At 39.9% G+C, this 24,996-nt stretch overlaps 1 pseudogene; it reads left to right on the top strand.

Moving 5' to 3' along the window:
• Positions 1 to 2,902: 2,902 nt before the first annotated feature.
• On the top strand, positions 2,903 to 24,996 carry LOC122454295 (annotated as a pseudogene).

Below are 24,996 nucleotides of genomic sequence, written 5' to 3' on the forward strand. Positions count from 1 at the left end.
TTCCTCCGGGTGGTGGTGGGGGGATGACTTTTTGAGAATGAGACAGTCAAGATTTACTCATTGTTTTCTCTATAAAGAGAGATTAGGATTAAGGATTAGGAAGGATTTAAATAGCTGTCTGCAGGGGTAAATGTCGCTCAGTCGTTTCCTACTCTTCAGAGCCCCATGGACTGTAATCCATGGAATTCTCCAGGCCAGAAGAGTGGGTAGCCATTCCCTTCTCCAGGGGATCTTCCCAACCAGGCATCCAACCCAGGTCACCCACATTGCCGGTGGGTTCTTTACCAGCTGAGCCACCAGGGAAGCCCAAGAACACTGGAGTGGGTAGCCTATCCCTTCTCCAGGGGAATCTTCCTGATCCAGGATTCGAACCGGGGTCTCCTATACTGCAGAAGGATTCTTTACCAACTGAGCTACCGGGAATCTGGGCTTCCTTGCTGCCTCAGACGGTCACACAACACAATCCTCAATGTCTTTCTTTATACCCACTATAATGTTTTATATATATGTATACATATATATATATATATATATATTTTTTTTTTTAACTGACATCAACTGCTGGACTCTGTTTGCCTGATCTTCAGAGGGAAAAAAACAACAAAATAGGAGTTTAAAAGATTCTGAAGAAATCGGTGAACATATAAGAAAGTGCTTTATCAAGAAAAATAAAGCTCTGGGCTCTAAAGCTTACAATAGGAAGTACCATATGGTGGCGAGTCAGGGAGTCTCATAGTAAGCCCTTACTCTAACTCAGAGGTTTTCACTTAGACCTAAAAAAACTCTCATTTATCGCAATCACCATCAGGCTAGCCTGGACACAGGCATTACTTTCATTATTGTGCCAAGTGACTGCTAAATCTTGAGTGTTCAAGTTTAACTCTGGCCCCTTCTTGGAATAGCAACAATATGAAATGTATTAGCATGTAGATGTGGAACTAGTTACTATTCTCCTGGAAGTTGGAGAAACTTCTGAATGTTTATATTGTCAAAGGGTCCTTGAGGATCCAAGCGTTGCTGCTCTCATTTTTAAATTTTTATTGCAAGCAAGGAACTTACTGAACCCTCTCTGGTCTCACTGTGGATCCTCCTCTTTTCCTTAACTTCTTAATGTTGGAGTACCCCTGTGTATTACTTAGTCATTTTAATATATTTGGAATTAAATCTGTTATGGTAACATTTGTTTTCTATTTGTCTTACTCTTCTGTGTTACTTCTGTCTCATTTCTTACGTTATTTTGGATTGATGTTTTTCTCAATTATTCCAGCCTCTATGATGACTTCCAAACAGGACTGGAAGTAGGGTGAGGTGAAGGAGGTGCTTGCCTAAGTTGCCAAATTTAAAAGGGGATCAAAACTCAGAAATCAAGATAAATAATATTCTTACACATTGTTTTTAGAAAGCATAATGAATGAAAGACTTCCACTGTTAGAGAGTAAATGTACCTTTCACTGTTTCTCTCACTAAGTGCACACACAAAAACCCCTATACCTTATGTAAAAAACAAACATAAGAAGACTCTGAAAGATAAACAGAAGAAAGAAGGCTGAATCGGGATCTCAGAATCTGAGAAACAATACACTGGTAAGTTTCTGGAATTTTCTTTTGGCCTATATATCCCAGATTTGTAGGCAAAGAATCCAGAATATCAGAGGTGCCAGTGAGCCTAAGGGAAAAAAAGCCTGCTCAACAAACCCCTGCTGTCTCTAGTTGAAACACCAAGAAAGGGGCAGCTTTACAAGACATAAAACTTTTAGGAAAAACAAAACAAAACTGCTCTCTTGAAGCCAAAACACCACAGGAAAGAATATGGTCCCATCCCTACCCCCAGAAGCAAAGCTGAGTGAGGAGCCGAAACATTTGCCATCTCAGGGCCATAATGAGGAACCCCAATTCCTCTTCTCTGATGGGGTGGTGTCAGAGAAGGCCAAGCAGGAGCCCAGATTTTTATTCACACCCAGCAGTAACAAAGTCCCCCTAGCTCTTTCCCTGGGGTGATGTTACAGGAGGCCTAGTGGAGCATCAGGGCTCTCACCATTATTCAGCAGTAAGAGGCCACCTCCATGGCCTTGTCAGTAAAGACCATGTAGGGAGCCAGAACATCCGTTCCTGCCCGGTAATAACAAGGATCAACCTCCTCCTTGGGTGTCAGTGGAGGCCAAGTGAGGAACCTGGACTTCTGCCTCCATTGAACAGTAATAAGTTGCTCTTTTCCTTTGCAGGAGCTGTGTCATTAAAAAAACAAACAGTCAAAACAGAGGGTTTAAATAAAATTCAGAGTCTTATAACTTGTAAAATATCCAAGTTTCAATTTAAAAAGTTATTCATCCTAAGGGAAAAAAATCACTTATTCTACTAAGCAAGAACCAATAGATTTCAAACTATTTTCAATCAATAGATGCCAACAAAAAGATGACAGAGATGTAAGAATGAGTAGACAATTTTATCCATGATGAAAATGTTTCAAGAAGCAATTATGTACATGGGTGAAATAAATGAAGAAAAACACAAAGCCTCAGCAAAGTAATAGAAGATAGAAAAAAAAGAACCAAATGGAAATTTGAGAACTAAAAATTCAATAACTGAAATAAAAAGCTCTATGGATGGGTACAGTAGAAGAACTAAGAGTACAGAGAAAGGAATCAGTGAACTGGAAGATGGAAGAATCAAAAAATAACCCAATTTGAAGAACAGAGAGAAGAAGAAAAGTTAAAAAGAAGAAAGAAAGAGAGAACAGAGCTTCAGGAATCTATGGGGACTACAGCAAAAGATTTAACATTCATGTCAGCAGAGACCCAAGAGGAAAGAAGATAGAGTGAGGCTAAAAAAGTATCAATACTTGAAGAACTAATGGCTGAAAACGTCTCAAACTGGATAAGAGGTGTAAACATATGGATTCAAGATGAAGAGCAAACTCCAACCAGGTAAGTCAAAAGAAATCAAAATCAAGATACATCATAATCAAACTTATGAAGCCTAAAGACAAATTCTTAAAAGCAGCCAGAAAAGAAGTAAAAACTTATAAGGGAAAAACAATTCACATGATTGTAGATTTCTCATTAGGAATCAGAATGTCAGAGGGATGTGGCATAGTATTTTTCCTATTCCTTCCGTTCTATTTGCTGGCTTCTTTTGAGTTTCCAAATACGTGTGTATTAGACTTTCTATTTGCATTCTCGATGTTTTTTTCTTTTTTTAACCTCTTCTGTATTTTCCATCTCTTGCCTTTTCTCCTTGCTTTCACATGGACATTTTCTTCTGATCTTGCAGCTCACTGATTCTCTGCTCAGGTGTGTCTAATCTTTTAATTTATTGAGTTCTTAATTTGGTTGTTATGTATTTTTAGTTATTTTTACCTTTTTGTTACCATTTCAAATTCTCTAAGTTTCTCAATCTTGTCTTTAATTTTCTCTTTACACATTAAGAGTGGTTATTTTACAGTCTATATCTCATTGTCTGGAGACTCTGTTTCTTTGTTGCTTCTCTTAATTTTTTTTATCATGTTGTTTTATTTCCTTGTTTCTTAATTATTTTTTCTTGAATGCTGATATTATGTGTGAAAATTTTTATAAATAATTTGAGGCGTACAATGGCTTTATCTTCCTCCATGAAGTGATTTACTTTTGCATTTGGCAGGCAGCTAGGGACATTGGTAACTGGGATAAGCTTTTCCAATGTTAGAGACAGAGATGATTCAAACTGACTTCTTGCTCTTTGAGGAATAATCTACTTCCTGTTCTCTTTTTTCTAGGGTATAGGTTCTTCTGGTGGCTCAGATGGTGAGGAATCTGCTTGCAATATGGGAGACCCGGGTTCAATCCCTGGGTCAGTAAGATCTCCTGGAAAAGGGAATGGCTGCCCACTCCAGTATTCTTGCCTGGAGAATTCCATGGACAGAGAAGCCTGGCGAGCTACAGTCTGATTATGTATCTTTGGTAAACTTTGGGGCTTCCGTGGAGGTTCAGACGGTAAAGAATCCGCCTGCAATGCAGGAGACCTGGGTTCGATCTCTGAGTTGGGAAGATTCCCTGGAGGAGGGCATAACAACCCACTGGTATTCTTGCCTAGAGAATCCCATGGACAGAGGAGCCAGGCGGGCTATAGTCCATGGGGTCACAAAGAGTCAGAAACGACTGAGTGACTATGCAGAACATAGGTTCTTAACTCACATCAAATCTTCTTTGTTAGTATGCAGATTTGTTCTCATTGCTGGTTTCTGGAATGTTATCACCAACCACATATACGTTATCACTAAAGACTTGTTTAAATATTCCATAACTGTCTATGCTGGTAATATTTTGTCCTTCCTTGAGCCAGACAGAGTTAAAGGGGAAGTAATGCCTATGTCCAGGCTAGCCTGATGGTGATTGTGATAAATGAGAGTTTTTTTAGGTCTAAGTGAAAACCTCTGAGTTAGAGTAAGGGCTTACTATGAGACTCCCTGACTCGCCACCATGTGGTACTTCCTTTTGTAAGTTTTAGAGCCCAGAGCTTTATTTTTCTTGATAAAACACTTTCTTATATGTTCACTGATTTCTTCGGAATCTTTTAAACTCCTATTTTGTTGTTTTTTTCCCTCTGAAGATCAGGCAAACAGAGTCCAGCGATTGATGTCAGTCAAAATATATATATATACACACACACACACACACATATATATATATATATATATATAAAGCATTATAGTGGGTATAAAGAAAGACATTGAGGACTGTGTTGTGTGACCAGTCTGTTTATAACCTGTAGTAGGGAGGAGACCTGGGATGGTCTTAGAGACTGTTAATTTGGAGGGACTTCCACCCAAATAATTTGTCTTTCCCTAAAATACTCATGACTGATAATTGCACTTCATAAGATGACATTAACTAGAAGAAAAGTGGTAAAGTAACTTTTCCAATACATTTTGAACCCTTATTGAAATAAAATGATAGGAGTAGCAGAATGGGACATGGGAATTAATTGAAAACTGAACAGTAAATGGAGTGAAAAAATTTAGCATTTTTCCCCTGAGCACTAAAGTACTTCAATTTAGTATCTGTTACTGGCCAGACCATTGTTGTTGTGGCCATTGGTTTGTTTTGAAAGATGCACACACTGGGCTTAAGAAAGCTTCAGGTCCACCTAATACTGAAATAGCCTGTTAATGTGTCTCTGTCTCCCCTTAGGTTGGAAGTTTCTTGAGGATTGAGACTATGTCTTCTCTGTGGGCTCTCAGGTATCAACAGGGCACAGCGTCTCTCATTTTTGGAGGTTTCTGGCATGTTAGAGCATCAAGAAATCCTGAAACAGGTTTCCAAAAATGGTAGCCTATTTTAAAGTGTTGATTTAACAAATTTCTGATGTTTGCAAGTTAAAGTATAATATAATATAGTTATGCTTTCCCCCCCAAATGACAGGATTTTTAGAAAGAAGATAATGGGTAGTGCCAAACAGGGACAAAAAGTTAAAGTTGTAGAATCACCATCTTGCATTCCTGTCACTGTAACTCTGTCTCTGAGGCCTTTCAAGTATATGAACTCTTAATTCAGGGGGACCTCCTGCTTCCTCTGACTCCACCTCTTGCATTGGCCTCGGTCTTATTCATCTTCGTACCAGGAGCCTAGCACTCTTTGTGAACCTATGGACTCTAGCCTACTGGGATCCTCTGTCTGTGGGATTCTCCAGAGTGGGTTGCCATGCCCTCCTCCAGGGAATCTTTCCAACCCAGGGATCGAACCTGCATCTCCTGTAGCTCCTGAACTGCAGGTGGATTCTTTGCCACTGAGTCACGGGGGTAGCCATTTTATATATAGTAGTGTGTGTATGTCAGCCCCACTCCCCCACTTTGTTGCTCCCCACTCACTCCCTGGTAACCATAAGTTTCTTTTCTGTATCTGTAACTCTATTTCTGTTTTGTAGATAAGTTCATTTGTACCCTTTTTTTAGAGTCCACATATAAGCAATATCATATTATATTTGTCTTTCTCTGTCTGACTTACTTCACTTAGAATGACAATCTCTAGGTCTATCCATGTTGCTGCAAATAGCATTATTTTGTTCTTTTTTTTATGGCTGAGTAATGTGTACGTCACCCTGCTTATTTAATTTATATGCAGAGTACATCATGAGAAACGCTGGGCTGGAAGAAGCACAAGCTGGAATCAAGATTGCCGGGAGAAGTATCAATAACCTCAGATGGCACCACCCTTATGGCAGAAAGTGAAGAAGAACTAAAGAGCCTCTTGATGAAAGTGAAAGAGGAGAGTGAAAAAGTTGGCTTAAAGCTTAACAGTCAGAAAACTAAGATCATGGCATCTGGTCCCATCACTTCATGGCAAATAGATGGGGAGACAGTGGAAGCAGTGTCAGACTTTATTTTTTTGGCGCTCCAAAATCACTGCATATGGTGATTGCAGCCATGAAAATAAAAGACGCTTATTCCTTGGAAGGAAAGTTGTGACCAACCTAGATAGCATATTTAAAAGCAGAGACATTACTTTGCCAACAAAGGTCCGTCTGGTCAAGAATATGGTTTTTCCAGTGGTCATGTACGGATGTGAGAATTGGACTGTGAAGAAAGCTGAGCACCGAAAAATTGATGCTTTTGAACTGTGGTGTTGGAGAAGACTCTTGAGAGTCCCTTGGCCTGCAAGGAGATCCAGCCAGTCCATCCTGAAGGAGATCAGTGCTGGGTGTTCACTGGAAGGACTGATGCTGAAGCTGAAACTCCAATACTTTGGCCACCTCATTTGAAGAGTTGACTCATTGGAAAAGACCCTGATGCCGGGAGGGATTGGGGGCAGGAGGAGAAGGGGACGACAGAGGATGAGATGGCTGGATGGCATCACCGACTCGATGGACATGGGTTTGAGTAAACTCCAGGAGTTGGTGATGGACAGGGAGGCCTGGCGTGCTGCAATTCATGGGGTCGCAAATAGTTGGACACGACTGAGCAACTGAACTGAACTGAACTGAACTGAATGTGTATGGAAACATGAAAGACCATGAATAGGCAAAGTAATCTTGAGAAAGAAAAATGGATCTGGAGGAATCAGGCTCCCTGACTTCAGACTAAACTACAAAGTTACAGTAATCAAAACAGTATGGTACTGGCACACACACACACACACACACACACACACACACACACACACACACAAATATAGATCAATGGAATAGGATAGAGACCAGAGATAAACCCATGCACCTATGGTCACCTAATCTATGACAAAGGAGGCAAGATATACAATTGAGAAAAGATAGTCTGTTCAATAAGTAGCACTGGGAAAATTGGACAGCTGTATAAATGAATAAAGTTAGAACACTCCCTAACACCACACACAAAAATAAACTCTAAATGGATTACAGACCTAAATGTAAGGCTGGATACTATGAAACTCTTAGAGGAAAACATAGGTAAAACTGTCTTTGACATAAATCACAGCAAGACCTTTTTCAATCCACCTCTTAGAGTAATGAAAAAAAACACAGAACCAAATTAAATTTAGAAGATTTTGCAAAAAAAAAAAAAAAAAAAAAAGATTTTGCACAGCAAAGGAAACCATAAACAAAACAAAAAGAGAACCCTCAGAATGGGAGAAAATATTTGCAAAACAAGTAAACAACAAAAGATTAATCTCCAAAAATATACAGCTAAACAGCTCAAAAAAAAAAAAAAAAAAAAAAAAAAAAAACCCAATGAAAAAATCGGCCCAAGATCTAAATAAACATTTCTGCAAAGAAGACATACAAATGGCAAACAAGCACATGAAAAGATGCTCAACATTACTAATTTAGAGAAATGCAAACCAAAACTACAATGAAGGAGATTGACCACACTGAATTCGTGTGGTCCAGTGGATAACAGTTTGCCTTCCAATGCAGGGGGTATGGGTTCAATCCCTGGTTGGGGAGCTAAGATCCCCATGCTTCAAGGTCTCTCTCTCTATATATATATATATATAATATTATAACAAGTTCAATAAGGAGTTTAAAAAACTACAATGATTTATTACCTCACATTGGTCAGAATGGCCATCACCAAAAAATCTATAAACAATAAATGGTGGGAAGTGTGTGGAGAAAAGAGTACCCTTCTACACTGTTGATGGGAATGTAGATTCACTATGGAGGAATGCAAATTCCCTACAAAGCCACTATGGAGAACAGTGTGGAAGTTCCTTAAAAAGAAAATAGATACATGATGGAATATTACTCAGCTATTAAAAAGAACACATTTGAATCAGTTATAAAGAGGTGGATGAAACTGGAGCTTATTATACAGAGTGAAGTAAGTGAGAAAGAAAAACACTAATACAGTATACTAATGCATATATAAGGAATTTAGAAAGGTGGTGACGATGACCCTATATGCAAGACAGCAAAAGAGACACAGATATAAAAAACAGACTTTTGGACTCTGTGGGAGAAGGCAAGGGTGGGATGATTTGAGAGAATAGCATTGAAACATGTATATTATCAATTATGAAATAGATCACCAGTCCAAGTTCAATGCATGAAACAGGGCACTCAAAGCCAGTGCACTGGGACAACCCCGAGGGATGGGATGGGAGGGAGGTGGGAAGGGGTTCATGATGGGGGACACGTGTACACCCAAGGCTGATTCATGTCAATGTATGGGAAAAACCACTATAATATTGTCAAGTAATTAGCCTCCAATTAAAACAAATAAATTAACTTAAAAAAAAGAAAAATAGAGCTACCACATGATCCAGCAATTCCACTCCTGAGCATATATCTAGAGAAAATCATAATTCAAAAAGATACATGCACCCCATTGTTCATTGCAGCACTATTTACAATAGCCAGGACATGGAAGCAAATTAAATGTTTATCAATAGAAAAATGGTTAAAGAAGATGTGGCACATATATACAATGGAATATTAGCCACAAAAAAAGAATTAAATTTGTTTTTAAACTAAACTCTTTCTTTAAACTGACTCATTTTGACTTATGAAAGTTAGGGTACCAAAATATGAATTTCATATTCCACTGCTAGGACTCCCAAAATTCCATTTTACACATAATTTTGCAATAATGCAATAATGTTTCCAGACTTCCAGTGCATAATTTTCCCTTGTACTTTCCTATCATGATTAAAAAATCTTAGCTGGAAAAAAATCTAAGCTAAATTCAAAGAATGTATGATCATGTGGAGGGAAAAGGGAGGAAGTAAACAAAATCTATACCTCAATTTTGACCCCATAAGCCAATTTGATTAGTGATAAACCCAAGGGATAACTCAATCAGGGAACTCCAGAGCCATCTTAAGTGAATGTCAAGGTGGATGGAAACTCTAGATTGTCCTAGAAATATCCCACCCATCCCCCAGACTGGAGAGTCCAAGGCCAAGTCTCTGGGACAGTGCAAATTCGCTGAAACTCAGCTTTTATCCTTCTCTTATTCTACACACTCTAGCTAGGTGATCTTACTCTTCGTCTTGCTTAATATAAAATCCAGACCCAAATCTACAGCTCAGACATTAATGTTTAGCTCCAGGCTGGTGGCTCTGTTGGGATGCCCATGGGGTACCTCAAAACCATATTTTTTGCATATGAAACTTACTCCTTTCACTGAATTCTATTCTTGTTTATTGATCTCCGCATCTGCCCATTAGTAGAACAAGTTATAAATCTGAGAAGCATCCCTTTTTCTTTTCTCTCACACTTTTCTCTCTCTTTCATATACACATAATCTAATCAATGTATTACCAAGTTCTGTTTATTCTAAGCCTCTAACAACTCAGATCATTGATTAACAAAACTCCTGGAAAGCCATTTGGCAACCTTTATGAAGAGGCATTGACAGTTTCATATCCTTTTACAAACTGTATAATGTATGTAGGTCAAGGGTACAATAAAATCCCAAATTTTAAAACTATATATATGTGTGAATGTAGGCATCCCCTTCATGGATCACAGCCTCGTCATGGGGAAGTGGCTTTCAGTCCCAAAGAAGGGCAATGCCAAAGAATGTTCAAGCTGTTGTACAACTGCGCTCATTTCACATGCTAGTAAGGAAATGCTCAAAATCCTTCATGCTAGGCTTCAGTAGTATGTGAATCGAGAACTTCCAGATATACAAGCTGGGTTTAGAAAAGGCAGAGGATCAGAGATCAAACATTCACTGGATCATAAAGAAAGCAAGGGAATACAGAAAAACACGTACTTCTGCTTCATTAACTACGATAAAGCCTTTGACGGTGGATCACAACAAACTGTGGAAATACCAGCCTACCTTACCTGTCTCTTGCAAAACCTGTATGTGGGTCAAAAAGCAACAGTTCCTTACATGGAACTACTGACTGGGAAAGGAGTCGACAAGGCTGTATATTGCCACTCTGTTTATTTAATTTATATGCAGAGTGAAAGTGAAAGTGCTTGTCCCTTAGTTGTGTCCAACTCTTTGCTACCCCATGGACTGTAGCCCACTAGGCTCCTCTGTCCATGATTTTTCAGGCAAGAATACTAGAGTGGGTAGCCATTCTCTTCTCCAGGGGATGTTCTCAACCCAGGGATTGAACTCAGATCTCCTGCACTGAAGGCAGATTCTTTACTGTCTGAACCAGCAGGAAAGCTGCGAAATGCTGGGCTGAGTGACTCATAAGTTGAAATCAAGAATGCAGGGAAAAATATCAACAACCTCAGATATGCAGATGATACCACTCTAATGGCAGAAAGTGAAGAGGGACTAAAAAGCCTCTTAATGAGGGTGAAAGAGGAGAGTGAAAAAACTGGCTTGAAATTCAACATTCAAAAAACTAAGATCATGGCATCTGATCCTATCATTTCATGCAAATAGAAGGGGAAAAAGTGGAAGCTGTGACAGATTTTATTTTCATGGGCTTCAAAATCACTGCAGAGGATGACTGTAGCCATGAAATTAAAAGACTCTTACTACTTGAAAGGAAAACTATGACAAACCTAGACAGTATATTAAAAAGCAGAGACATCACTTTGCCAACATATGTCCATATAGTCAAAATTATGATTTTTCCAGTAGTCATTTACAGATATGACAGTAGGACCACAGAGAAGGCTGAGTGCCGTAAAACTGATGCTTTTGAATTGTGGTGCTGAAGAAGACTCTTGAGAGTCCCTTGGACAGCAAGGATATCAAACTGGTCAATCCTACAGGAAATCAACCCTGAATATTCATTGGAAGGACTGATGCTGAAGCTGAAACTCCAATACTTTGGCCACCTGATGCTAAGAGCTGACTCAATGGAAAAGACCCGGATGTTAGGAAAGACAGAATGCAAAAGGAGAAGGGAGTGACAGAGGATGAGATTGTTACGTAGCATCACCAACCCAAAAGACATGAATCTGAGCAAACTCTGGGAGATAGTGGAGGACAGAGAAGCCTGGTGTGCTGCAGTTCATGGTGTCACAAAGAGTCGGACATGACTCAGAGACTGAACAACAATAGGCAAAGCAAAAAAGTGAACTAAAAATGCATCAAAATGTTAAAAACGCACTATCTTTTGTTGGTAGAGTAATAGACTCTTTTTCTTTTCTTCCTTACAAGGTTTAGTATTTTCTAATGTTTTATACCAAGCATGTGCTATTATCAAATGTAAGTTCCATGAAGACAGATGCGTTTTTTCTTCCCTTATGTATTTGAAGTGCCCAGAACAGTGTTTTGCATATAGTAGGTGTGTAATAAATAGTTTTAATTAATTAATTAATTTGGTTTTGGCTATGCTAGGTCTTCGTTGCTGTGCATGGCCTTTCTCTAAATGCAGCAAGCAGGGGCTCCTCTGCATTGCAGTGCTTAGGCTTCTCACTGCGATGGCTTCTATTGTTGCAGAGCACAGCTCCTAGGCACATGCGCTCAGTAGTTGTGACACATGGGCTTAGCTGCCTTGAGACATGTGGAATCTTCCTGAACCAAGGATCAAGCCCTTGGTCACCTGCACTGGCAGGCAGAATTTTAACTACTGAACCACCAGGAAGCCCTTAATAAATATTTTTGAATTAATCTTTATAATATCAAAAATAAAATGAAGAATAAATATATTAAAATTTCATTTCTTGTTCTTTCTGGATTGTATATAATATTCATCCCTTCCTTTAAACCACCTGTGGCTAAAATGGTCAGCAGTGGTCATACCTGCAAAGTCATACCTGGCTCTTGATTTTCTTTTTCTGCTCAACTTTACAAAGACTTGCCTTCTATTCTTTCCTTTCACCTCTCCCAGCAGACATTGATAGGAAGAATAGTACAGAGGAGTTTCCAGAAATTGGCATCACAATCATGGTGGAATAAGATGTTTCTTGTTTTTGTCTGCCCCATCAACAACATTAGTTTGGCATCTGTTTACAAACAAAGGTGTCTTTGTGGGAGCTGTGGGATACAGCACCATATGCCAAGGGCCTCAGGAGAAGTTTTTCCCACTGTGCATCAGGTAATATGCATTTAGACCTTGATTCTGGTTACTGGACCCTGCAGTGATCTGTGATCTAGCTCTAGCTGCTCTTGGTTGCAGCCCAGGAGCCCCTGGAAAACACTGTCTTAGAAAATCACCAATGGATGACAAGAGCCTTTTGTGGAAGTCCAAGTTTCCAGAGAACTTCTAGCATGTTACTGGATGGGGAAAATATATGTGTGTGTGTGTGTGTGTTTGTGTGTACACATATATGAGTTTAGATGTATCAAAGGGGGTAAGAATACAGCTTGACTTTACTTGCATCTCTCATCCCCCAAAGAAGCACAGTAAGGCCAAGAGAGGTCTTCTCGGTCTATGCTCTTTTTTGAGGGGATGAGAGCCTGTGAGTGAACACCGCTTCCCCAGCTCTGAGATACTGACAAAAACGCCCTGTCCCGCTACGGCAGAAGGAAGGCGCTTTGGCAGATGGCAAGTGAGCATGCGCGGAACGCCGGCCCAACTCGGCGTGCCAGTGTGTGTCCAAAGTTGAGCTTGAGCGCCACCTTTGGGAAAACCAAAGAGAGGCAGTCAGCCCTAGGCCAGGTTCATTGCAGAATCCAGTTCGGTTCAGTTCGGACACTCAGTCGTGTCCAGCTCTTTGCGACCCCATGGACTGCAGCACGCCAGACTTTCCTATCCATCACTAACTCCAGGAGCTTGCTCAAACTCAAATCCATTGCGTTGGTGATGTCATCCAACCATCTTATCCTCCGTCGTCCCCTTCTCCTGCCTTCAGTCGTTCCCAGGATCAGGGTCTTTTCCACTGAGTCAGTTCTTCGCATCAGGTGGCCAAAATATTGGAGTTTCAGCTTCAGCATCAGTCCTTTCAATGAATATCCAGGGTTGATTTCATGTAGGATTGACCAGTTTGATTTCCTTGCTGTCCAAGCGACTCTCAAGAATCTCCTCCAACACCACAGTTCAAAACCATCAATTCTTCAGCGCTCAGCTTTCTTTATGGTCCAACTCTCAAATCCATATATGACTACTGGAGAAACCATAGCTTTGACTAGACAGATGTTTGTCGGCAAAGTATGTCTCTGCTCTTTAATATGCTGTCTAGGTTGGTCATAGCTTTTCTTCCAAGGGGCAAGCGTCTTTTTATTTCATGGCTGCAGCCACCCTCTGCAGTGACTTTGGAGCCGCCCAAAATAAAGTCTGCCACTGTTTCCATTGTTTCCCCATCTGCTTGCCATGAAGTGATGGGACCAGATACCACGATCTTAGTTTTCTGAATGTTGAGTTTTAAGCCAACTTTTTCACTCTCCACTTTCACTTTCATCAAGATGCCCTTTAGTTCTTCTTCGCTTTCTGCCAAAAGCGTAGTGCCATCTGCATATCTGAGGTTATTGATATTTCTCCCAGCAATCTTGATTCCAACCTGTGCTTCATCCAGCCTGGCATTTTGCATGATGTACTCTGCATACAAGTTAAATATGCAAGGTGACAATATACAGCCTTGACATACTCCTTTCCCAATTTGGAACCAGTCCATTGTTCCATATCTGGTTCTAACTGTTGCTTCTTGACCTGCATACAGATTTCTTAGGAGGCAGGTCAGGTGGTCTGGTATTCCCATCTCTTAAGAATCCAGAGAAGGCACATAAACTGAAGAATTCAACCACAAGAGGGAACAAGAAGAGTGGAGTAGGTGTGTCCATAGCCTGGCTGAGAGAGCCTCAGAATCTCTAGGGGGGCTGACAGAAGACATTTATCTTCACAAAGTAAAGCCTGGTGGAGGGGATTGCTGTTTCAAATGAGAAGCCAATGATGCAACTTCAAAGAATATGAAAAATCTAGAAAGAGCATAAAACCCTGAGAACACACAACACACTTGGTAAGGTTAGTATACAGTCAAATTCAGAATACTCTGACCCTGTAATTTGGTGGTGTGTTAACCACTTAACTCTAGAGTAAAGTTTAAAGGATAAGAGTGTTAAAAAAATAACTACAGCTACAATAATGTGTATGAATACACAGTATAAAAAGAGGTAAATTGTTAAAAACATTAAAGGGGTGGTAAACGGGTAGTTTATGTATGCAATCAGTTATGTGGCTATAATCATAAGAGACTGTTCTTTCTATAAGATGTTTTATGTTAAGCCTCTTGGTAGCCATAAGGAAAAAACCTACAGTAGATTCACAAAAGATAAAGAGAAGCAAATCAAAGCATACAACTACAAAAAAATCACCAATCCCCAAAGGAAGGTAACAAGAGAGGAAGAAAGGAATGAGGGAACTTCAAAACAGCCATAAAACAATGAGTAAGATTGAATTAATAAGTTCTTACCTATTAATAATCTTCTATTTGTAAATAGATTAAATTCTCCAGTCAAAAGTCATAATGGCTGGATGGAAAAAAAAAAAAGAACCAACTATATGATGCCTATAACAGGCTCACTTCAGATTAAATAACATATATAAGCTCAAAATGAAGAATGGAGAAATATATTTGATACAAATGGAAACCAAAAGAGAGTACGGTGAGCTATATTTGTATCAGACAATATAGACCATTTAAGCCAAATGTCATGACTAGAGACAAAAATGGTTATGTAACCATAAAAGTGTCAATTCATGAAGAAACTATATCAGCACATACCTACCTAAACATATTATTCAAATACTAATAGATCTGAAGGGAGAAACGGACAGCAATTCAGTAATAGTAGAAGACTTCAATACCCCACTTTCAACAATGGAGGGATCCTCCAGAGAAAAAATCAGCAAAGAAACATTAGACTTGAACTATACTTTACCCTGAATGAGGCTCATAGACGTATACCGGAGACTCTGACCAACACATCCTTCTATCTGGAACATTCTCCAGGACAGCTCATATCATAGGTCATAGAACAAGTGTTAACAAATTTAAGAAGATTGACATTATACCAAGTACTTCATTATCACAATGGTATAAAACTAGAAATGAATAACAGTATGCCAACTGGAAAAATAATAAATATGTGGAAATTAAGCAACATAGTACTGAAGAACCAATGATCAAAGAAGAAATCGAAAGAGAAGTAAAAATATCTTAAAACAAACCAAAATAAAGAAAAAACAAATAAAAAAATACCAAACATATGGGATATGGCAGAAGCAGTTCAAAGAGGAAAGTTTATAGTGATAAATGCCTTCATTAAGAAAAAAGAAAGATCCCAAATAAGCATTCTAACTTTACAACTTAAGGAGCTAGAAAAAGAAGAACAAACTAAGCCCAAAGCTAGCAACGAAAGGAAATAAAGAACAGAGCAGAAAGAATGACATAGGGACCAGAAAAACAATAGAAAATAGAAAAAATCACTGAAACTAGGAGCTGTTTTTTTAAAGATAAACAAAATTGACAAACTTTTAACTAGACTAAGACTAAGAAAAAAAGAGAGAAAAGAAATAAAAAGTCAGAAATTAAAGAGGAGACATTACAAGTGATACCACAGAAATACAAAGAATCATAGGAAATTACTATGAATACCAACAAACTGGATATCCTAGAAGAATTGAAAAATTTCTAGAAACATACAACCTACCAAGAATGAATCATGAAAAAATAGAAAATCTGAACAGACCGATAATGAATAAGATGATTAAACCAGTAATCCAAGACCTGCCTAAAAAGAAAAACCCAGAACCAGATGGTTTTGCTGCTGAATTCTACCAATTATTTAAAGAATGATTAACACAAATCCTACATAACCCTTCCATCAAAAAATGAAGAGAAAAGAACAGTCACAGAATCATTTTATGAAGTCAGTTTTACCCTGATACCAAAGCCAGATAAGGACACTGTAAGAAAAGAAAACTACAGGCCAATGTCTCTGAAGAATTCAAGTGCAAAATTCTCAACAAAATTCTAACAAACTGAATTCAGCAGCACATGAAAAGGATCCTATACCATGATCAAACAGGTTTTACCCTTGGGGTATAAGGATGTTTCAAGATATACAAATCAAAACATGTGACACACCACATTAATAGAAGATAAGATAAAAGTTATTACATAATTTAATAGTTCATATAATAATTTGACAAAGCATAAAATCTTTTTATGACAAAAACTCTCAGCTAATTTAGTATAGAAGGAAATGCGTGTGTTCTAAGTTGCTTCAGTCATGTCCGACTCTTTGCATACCTATAGACTATAGCCCACCAGGCTCCTCTGTCCATGGGATTCTCCAGGCACGAATACTGGAGTGGATTGCTGTGCCCTCCTCCAGGGGATCTTCTCAACCCAGGGATCAAACTCTTATACCTCCCGCATTGGTAGGTGGATTCTTTGCCACTAGCACCATCTGGGAAGCCCATAGAAGGAAAATACATCAACATAATAAAGGTCATATATGACAAGTGAAGTCGCTCAGTCGTGTCCGACTCTTTGCAACCCCAGGGACTGTAGCTTACAAGAGTCCTCTATCCATGGAATTTTCCAGGCAAGAGTACTGGAGTGGGTTGCCATTTCCTTCTCCAAGCCTTGCTAATATCATACTCAATGGTGAAAGGTTGAAACCTTTCTATGTAAGATTAGGAACAAAACAAGATGCCAACTTTCACCACTCTTATAAATATAGTGCTGGGAGTCCTAGCCACAGAAGTCAGGCAAAACAAACAAACAAACAAAGAAACAAAACAAAAACAGCAATAAATATCCAAACAGGAAAGTTAGAAGTAAACTTTCCTTGTCTGCAGATGGTATGATCTTATACATACAATCCTAAAGGCTCCACTAAAAAATTGTTAGAACTAATCTACAAATTCAGTGAAGTTGCAGGATTAAAAAATCAACATACTGAAATCAGTCGTGTTTTTATACACTAACAACAAATGACCTGAAAAATAAATAAAGGAAATAATCCCATTAACCATAGCACTAAAAACAAGAAAATATTTAGAAATAAATTTAACTATGGTTGTGAAAGATCTGTATATAGAAAACTATAAAGTAAGAGAAATCAAAGAAGACACAAATAAATGGAAGAATAGCCAGTGTTCATGGATCAGAAGAATTAATATAGTTAAAATGTTCATACTATACAAAGCCTTCTATATATTAAATGCAACCCCTAACAAAACCTCATTGACCTTTTTCACAGAAGTAGAAAAAAGTCCTAAAAATCATAAAATTTGTATGGAATCATAAAAGACCCAAATAGCAAAGCAATCCTGAAAGAGAAGAACAAAGCTGGAGGCATCACATTGTACTACAAAGATTCAGTAATCAGAGCAATACGGTATTGGCATAAAAGGAGACCAGTGGAACAGAATTGACAGCCCAGAAATAAACTCAAACATGCACAGTCAGCTAATATTTGACAAGGGATCCAAAAGTACTTAGTGGGGAAAGGATGGTCTCTTCAATAAATGATGTTAGGAAAAATAGATAACCGTATTCGGAAAAGCGAAATTGGATCCTTATCTTTCTTACACCACTCTCAAAACTTCACTTGATTCCTGGTCCAGGAGGATCCCCTATGCAGTGGGACAACTAAGTCCATGCACCACAACGACTGAGCTCACGCACCGCAACTCCTGAGGTCTGTGTGCCTAGAGCCTGTGCTCTGCCACAAGAGAAGCGGCTGAAAGAATGGAGTAGTAAATGGTAGAAATGAACAGTAGCCCTCGGTCGCTGCTGCTAGAAAAAGCCCACATGCAGCAACGAAGACCCAGCACAGCCAAAAACAAATAAATTGTTTCAAAAAGACTTAAACAGAAAACCTGAAACTTAAAACTTGTCAAGGAATCATAGGGGAAATCTCCTTAACATTGGTCTTGCCAATCATGTTTTGGCATATGACACAAAAAACCCAAGCATCAAAAGCAAAAGTTAGTAAGTGGGGTTATATAAAAAATAATGCTTCTGTATCACAAAGGAAACAATCACCCCAATGGAAAGGTAAACCTATAGAATGTGAGAAAATATTTGCAAATCAAATATCTTATAAAAGGGCTCATATCAAAATACATAAAGAACTCATAACTATAGCAACAAAATCTAATTAAGAAATAGTCAGAGGAACTGAACAGATATTCTTTCCTAAAGTAGACATACAAACGACCAACAGGTACAAGAAGAGATACCAACATCACTAATCACAAGGGAACTGTAAACCCAACTACAATGGGATAGAACTTTATACCTGTTGGAATGGCTGTCACCAAAAAGACAAGGGGTAACAAGCGTTTGTGAGGATGTGCACTGCTGATGGGAAGGTAACTTGTTGCAGTCACTAGGAAAAGGAGGATGGATTTTCTTAAAAAAGCTAAAAATGATCCACTCATCCCCCTTCTGGGTATGTATATCCAAAGGAAACAAAATCAGGCTCCTGATGAGCTATCTGCACTCCCGTGTTCATTGCAGCGTTATTCATAATAGACAAGATATGCAAACAACCCTTGTGTCAGTCAACGGATGAATGGACAAAAGAAGACGCGATGCATGCGTGCCCGTGCTAAGTTGCTTCAGTCATGGCTGACTCTTTGTGACCCTATGGACCGTATCCTGCCAGGCTGCCCTGTCCATGAGATTCTCTAGGCAAGAATACTGGAGTGGGTTGCATGCCCTCCTCCAGGGGCTCTTCCCAACCCAGGGATTGAACCCGTGTGTTACATCTCTTGCATTGGCAGGCAGGTTCTTTACCACTAGCACCACGTGTATATACTCAACAGAATACTACTCAGCCATGAGAAAGAACAAAATCCTGCCATTTGCAACAACATAGGCAGAACTTCAGGGCACTATGCTAAGTGAAATGTCAGACAGAGAAAGACAAATACTATATGGCCTCACTTTCATGAGGGATCTAGAAAAGCTGAACTTATAGAAAGAATGATAATTGCCAGGGCTGGGGTGTGGGGGAGAAGAAGAGAGGTCAAAGAGCAAATTTGCCAGGAGAGTAGATCTTAAATGCTCTCATCAGGAAAAGAAATGGTAATTATGTGAAGTGATGAAAGTATTAACTAATGTTCCCATAGCAATTATTTCATGGTATATAAGTATATTAAATCAACACATTGTATACCTTAACTTACAAAATAAATGTTCACTATATATCAATAAAGGTGTGGGGGCGGGACGGGAAACAAAATGTTTTTACTTTCACTTTTTGAGAAGGCGACATCACTTCCCTGGTGGCTGAATTTGGTTAACTGGTTAATCCTCTCAGGACTGAGCCTGTAGCTTTAGGCCATTGCAGGTTCTAGGTTTGCATCTGAACCGCAGCGTTTGGGTTTGTATCAGGGGCAAATCAGTGTTGACGCCTCAACCACGGTAGAGCCTGGCTTGCTGCTGCCCCCTAGTGGTGAGTGGGTGGCAAAGGGCCCACTGCTTTTCTTCCAGGACGAGGGAGCCCCAAACTTCCAGCCTCTTTGTGTGTGTTAGTCATTCAGTCGTGTCCAACTCTTTGCAACCCCGTGCAGTGTAGCCCGCCAGGCTCCTCTTTGTACATGGAATTCTCCAGGCAAGAATGCCGGAGTGGGTTGTCATTCCTTTCGCCAGAGGATCTTCCTAACCCAGGGATCGAACCCAGGTCTCCTGCTTTGCAGGCAGATGCTTTACTATCTCGGAGAAGGCAATGGCACCCCACTCCAGTACTCTTGCCTGGAAAATCCCATGGACGGAGGAGCCTGGTAGGCTGCTGTCCATGGGGTCGCGAAGAGTCGGATACGACTGAGCGACTTCACTTTCACTTTTCACTTTCATGCATTGGAGAAGGAAATGGCAACCCACTCCAGTGTTCTTACCTGGAGAATCCCAGGGATGGGGGAACCTGATGGGCTACCGTCTATGGGATCGCACAGAGTCGGACACCACTGAAGCTTCTTAGCGGCGGAGGCGGCAGCGGCTTTACTATCTGAACCACCAGGGAAGCCCTAACATCCAGCCTGGAGGTTAACAAAGGCTGAAACTGACTGGACTTCTGAAATCCGTCACACCCAGTCTACTCCCCTCAAGCCTCTCCAAGTAATTCAGTCAGGCAGGAGGAAGGGTCAGGCCCAGCACTGGGAGGGTGGGCTGAGATGGGATCCCTCAACCGAGGTGCCAGATCTGAGCCCTTTCCTGGTCAGTACCATCTCCCTACTTGCAGGGATGTGAAACGAACATGACATAGAAGGTGGACAGAGTGGACCTTCTGGCAGGAACCCAAGTCTAAACTGTGTGGGAAATTTCAATTTTGTTTGTTTGTGTTTTATTTTACTTTTGCAAATGAATTTTGTTGGCTGTCTAGTTTTAGAGGGGGCAACTCTAGTGGACAAAAGTGTGCCTTGTAGTTTGGTTCAACTTTCAAGTCTACAGGATATTTTTTTTTTCCCCAAATGTTTATTTGTGTCCCAACTCCTTTTTTTTTTGTTTGTTTTTTGGTTTTTTGTTTGTTTGTTTGTTTTAATTTTTTTTTTATTAGTTGGAGGCTAATTACTTCACAACATTTCAGTGGGTTTTGTCATACATTGATATGAATCAGCCATAGAGTTACACGTATTCCCCATCCTGATCCCCCCTCCCACCTCCCTCTCCACCCGATTCCTCTGGGTCTTCCCAGTGCACCAGGCCCGAGCACTTGTCTCATGCATCCCACCTGGGCTGGTGATCTGTTTCACCATAGATAATATACATGCTGTTCTTTCGAAACATCCCACCCTCACATTCTCCCACAGAGTTCAAAAGTCTGTTCTGTACTTCTGTGTCTCTTTTTCTGTTTTGCATATAGGGTTATCGTTACCATCTTTCTAAATTCCATATATATGTGTTAGTATGCTGTAATGTTCTTTATCTTTCTGGCTTACTTCACTCTGTATAATGGGCTCCAGTTTCATCCATCTCATTAGAACTGATTCAAATGAATTCTTTTTAATGGCTGAGTAATATTCCATGGTGTATATGTACCACAGCTTCCTTATCCATTCGTCTGCTGATGGGCATCTAGGTTGCTTCCATGTCCTGGCTATTATAAACAGTGCTGCGATGAACATTGGGGTGCACGTGTCTCTTTCAGATCTGGTTTCCTCAGTGTGTATGCCCAGAAGTGGATTGCTGGGTCATATGGCAGTTCTATATTCCAGTTTTTTAAGAAATCTCCACACTGTTCTCCATAGTGGCTGTACTAGTTTGCATTCCCACCAACAGTGTAAGAGGGTTCCCCTTTTTTCCACACCCTCTCCAGCATTTATTGCTTGTAACTTTTGATAGCAGCCATCCTGGACTGGCGTGTAATGGTACCTCACTGGGTTTTGAGTTGCATTTCTCTTGATAATGAGTGATGTTGAACATCTTTTCATGTGTTTGTTAGCCATCTGTATGTCTTCTTGGAGAAATGTCTGTTTAGTTCTTTGGCCATTTTTTTTGATTGGTCATCTATTTTTCTTGGAATTGAGCTGCAGGAGTTGCTTGTATATTTTTGAGATTAATCCTTTGTTGCTTCATTTGCTATTATTTTCTCCCAATCTGAGGCTGTCTTTTCACCTTACTTATAGTTTCCTTGTGTGCCAAAAGCTTTTAAGTTTCATTAGGTCCCATTTGTTTAGTTTTGCTTTTTTTCCAATATTCTGGGAGGTGGGTCATAGAGGATCTGCTGTGATTTATGTCGGAGAGTGTTTTGCCTATGTTCTCCTCTAGGAGTTTTATAGTTTCTGGTCTTACATTTAGATCTTTAATCCATTTTGAGTTTATTTTTGTGTATGGTGTTAGAAAGTGTTCTAGTTTCATTCTTTTACAAGTGGTTGACCAGTTACCCAGCACCACTTGTTAAAGAGGTTGTCTTTTTTCCATTGTATATCCTTGCCTCCTTTGTCAAAGATAAGGTGTCCATAGGTATGTGGATTTATCTCTGGGCTTTCTATTCTGTTCCATTGATCTATATTTCTGTCTTTGTGCCAGTACCACACTGTCTTGATGACTGTGGCTTTGTAGTAGAGTCTGAAGTCAGGCAGGTTGATTCCTCCAGTTCCATTCTTCTTTCTCAAGATTACTTTGGCTATTCGAGGTTTTTTGTATTTCCATACAAATTGTGAAATTATTTGTTCTAGTTCTGTGAAAAATACTGTTGGTAGCTTGATAGGGATTGCATTGAATCTGTAGATTTATAGGATTTTTTGACCCAAAGTTTCCTTTCTTCTCCCTTTTTCTTTCTTCCAACTTACTTTTCTTCCCTGCATTTGCCTGCTCTGATAGCTCCGAGCCTCTGCACCATTGTCGTATTTTCTAAGCCTAAAACCAAGATCCTTGTAGCATTTGAGGGATATGGCATAAATGTTGTTTTGTCACTAAGTAAAGTCTGACTCTTTGCAATCCTATGGACTGTAGCCAGCCTGCCTCTTCTTGTCTGGATTTCCAGACAAGAATATTGGGTTGGGTTGCCATTTCCTCCTCCAGGGGATCTTCCCCACCCAGGGATTGAACCTGAGTCTCCTCCATTGGCAGGCGGAAGAGGGACGAGGGAAGGGTTGACTTGAGACTTGGGAAAATTCCATGATCTGAAGCTGCTAAAATTTTCTGAGAGTCAAACACTACTATTTTATTTTCTTCCTCTTGCACTATCTCCTGTTCCCCTTCTTCCCTTTTCTTCTCCTTCTTCCCTTTTCAGGGAAGGGGTGTGAGTAAATGAGGAAAGAACGAGATTAATCATGAAGTCTTTGTCTCTTTGATGACTTTCCTTCTTGGTCTAGCTAAGGAACTGCACTTTGGTCTTTAGTTTCAGGTCCTTTCAACTGTCCACATCCACTCCACCACTAGGCTCAGCCTCTCATCACATCACACTCTGGCTGCCCCAATCTCTGGGCTACTTCAGCGCCTACCAGGGGTCTGAGCAGTTCCTTGCTCCTGCCCCAGGATCCCTGTGTTTAAAAGATTAAGGCAAACAAAAGACATTTAAATATCTTTATTAGAATGGTTTATTTAATTTGTGGTTGAAAGATGTGTAAGAAAGGAAAGGTAAAATTTCAAGATAAGGTATTGAGAGACAATTTTCATCTTTTAACCTTATGATCTCATCTAAAAACCCTGAGACTTCCTTGGTGATCCAGTGGTTAAGAATTCACCTTGCAATGCAGTGGACATGGGTTCCATCCCTGGTTTGGGGCAACTACTTAGGCCACACACACAATGAAGATCCTGTGTCTGGCAACTAAGACCCCAGGAAAGCAAATAAATAAGCATTAAAAAAAAAAAAACAATACACTAATAAATATAAAACAAATATTCTCAAAATATCCTGAAAACAAAAAGAAAAATTTGAATATTTACATGTTATTAAGGAAATCTAGATTTATTCCACTATGATTGTTAAACAGATTGCAATAAGTAAATATAATGTTGACTGGAGCTGCTGTTGTATTTCTTTTTATGGTTTTTAGGAACAGAAATGGAATAGCTCAATCATGTAAATGTAAAATAATTTATTAGGAGATAACACATAATTTGCGGGGTCTCCCCCAGGACACCACACAGCGGCCTCGAGGGCCTCAGTGTGCGGCTGGGGGCTGGAAGCTGGATGCTGCGGAGCCAGGGTGCATGCTGTGCCTGGAGACCCAGAGTCCCCGCTGCCTGCAGGTGGAGTACCTGACCTTGCGCCTGAGTCGGAGAAGGCATCCGCTTACCACAGCCTGGAAAACATGGATTTCCATTTAGCTTTCAGCTTCCATCTGAACCTTTGGTAGCCTCATTCATCTGGAAATATGCAACTATTCAGTACTGTGTATGAACCCCTGTATTGAAAGCTCAAGAGAAAATAGTTGGCTGTTGGGTTTTTTAATTAATTAATTTTTTCCATTTTATTTCTTTTTAATTGGAGTATAATTGCTTTACAATGTTGTGTTAATTTTTACTGTACAACAGCATGAACCAGCTATATGTATGCATATATCCCCTCCCTCTTGAGTCTCCTTCCTATTCTTCCACCTCCCACCCCCTGTTAGTTTTTCACCTCTGGTCCAATTTCACTGAGTGCTAAGACTAAAGGAAAGGGATCCTGCAATGGAGAAACTATTCCAATCTATGCAGAAGTAGAGAATTGCTGCTCTTGTCTGATTGATCCCAAAGTGGCGGTTTTCCAGATGCAGACATAGCTGGCCAACAGGACGACAAAGACTGGGAGGCTGGAGGTGGCCAACCTGACCAGGAACCACCGACAGCTGGAAAGGGAAGATCCTTAGGATCCCGCCAGTGACACCAACCATCCTGAACTGCTGCAGCATAAAGCGGACTACTCTTTAGCTGTGTCTGTTCACATTCCTGGTACTAAAACAAACTGATGCTTGAGCTGCTGTTACTGATTAGCATGATTCCATTACTAATGGTTTTGGCAGCAGGAACTCCAGAATATCCAGGCGGTTCATATAAGCTGGTTGACACTGACTCTGCCAGATCAGCCAGAAGCACCACCAAACTATGAAGACGTGGCATGGGAGGAAGAATTCTCTAGACACACTTCTTACCTTCAACCCCCTGTGAGGGGGAGTCAGGCCATCCTTCGTTTATCTTCCCTCAGGAATCAGATTTCGGACTCCGCCTCTTTATTCAGAGGTAAATTCATATCCTAGAGATGTAGAAGAGACCCAGCCTGTTTCCTTCATTCTCTGA

The sequence above is a fragment of the Cervus canadensis genome, chromosome 16 (assembly GCF_019320065.1).
Source record: "Cervus canadensis isolate Bull #8, Minnesota chromosome 16, ASM1932006v1, whole genome shotgun sequence".
NCBI lineage: Eukaryota > Metazoa > Chordata > Mammalia > Artiodactyla > Cervidae > Cervus > Cervus canadensis.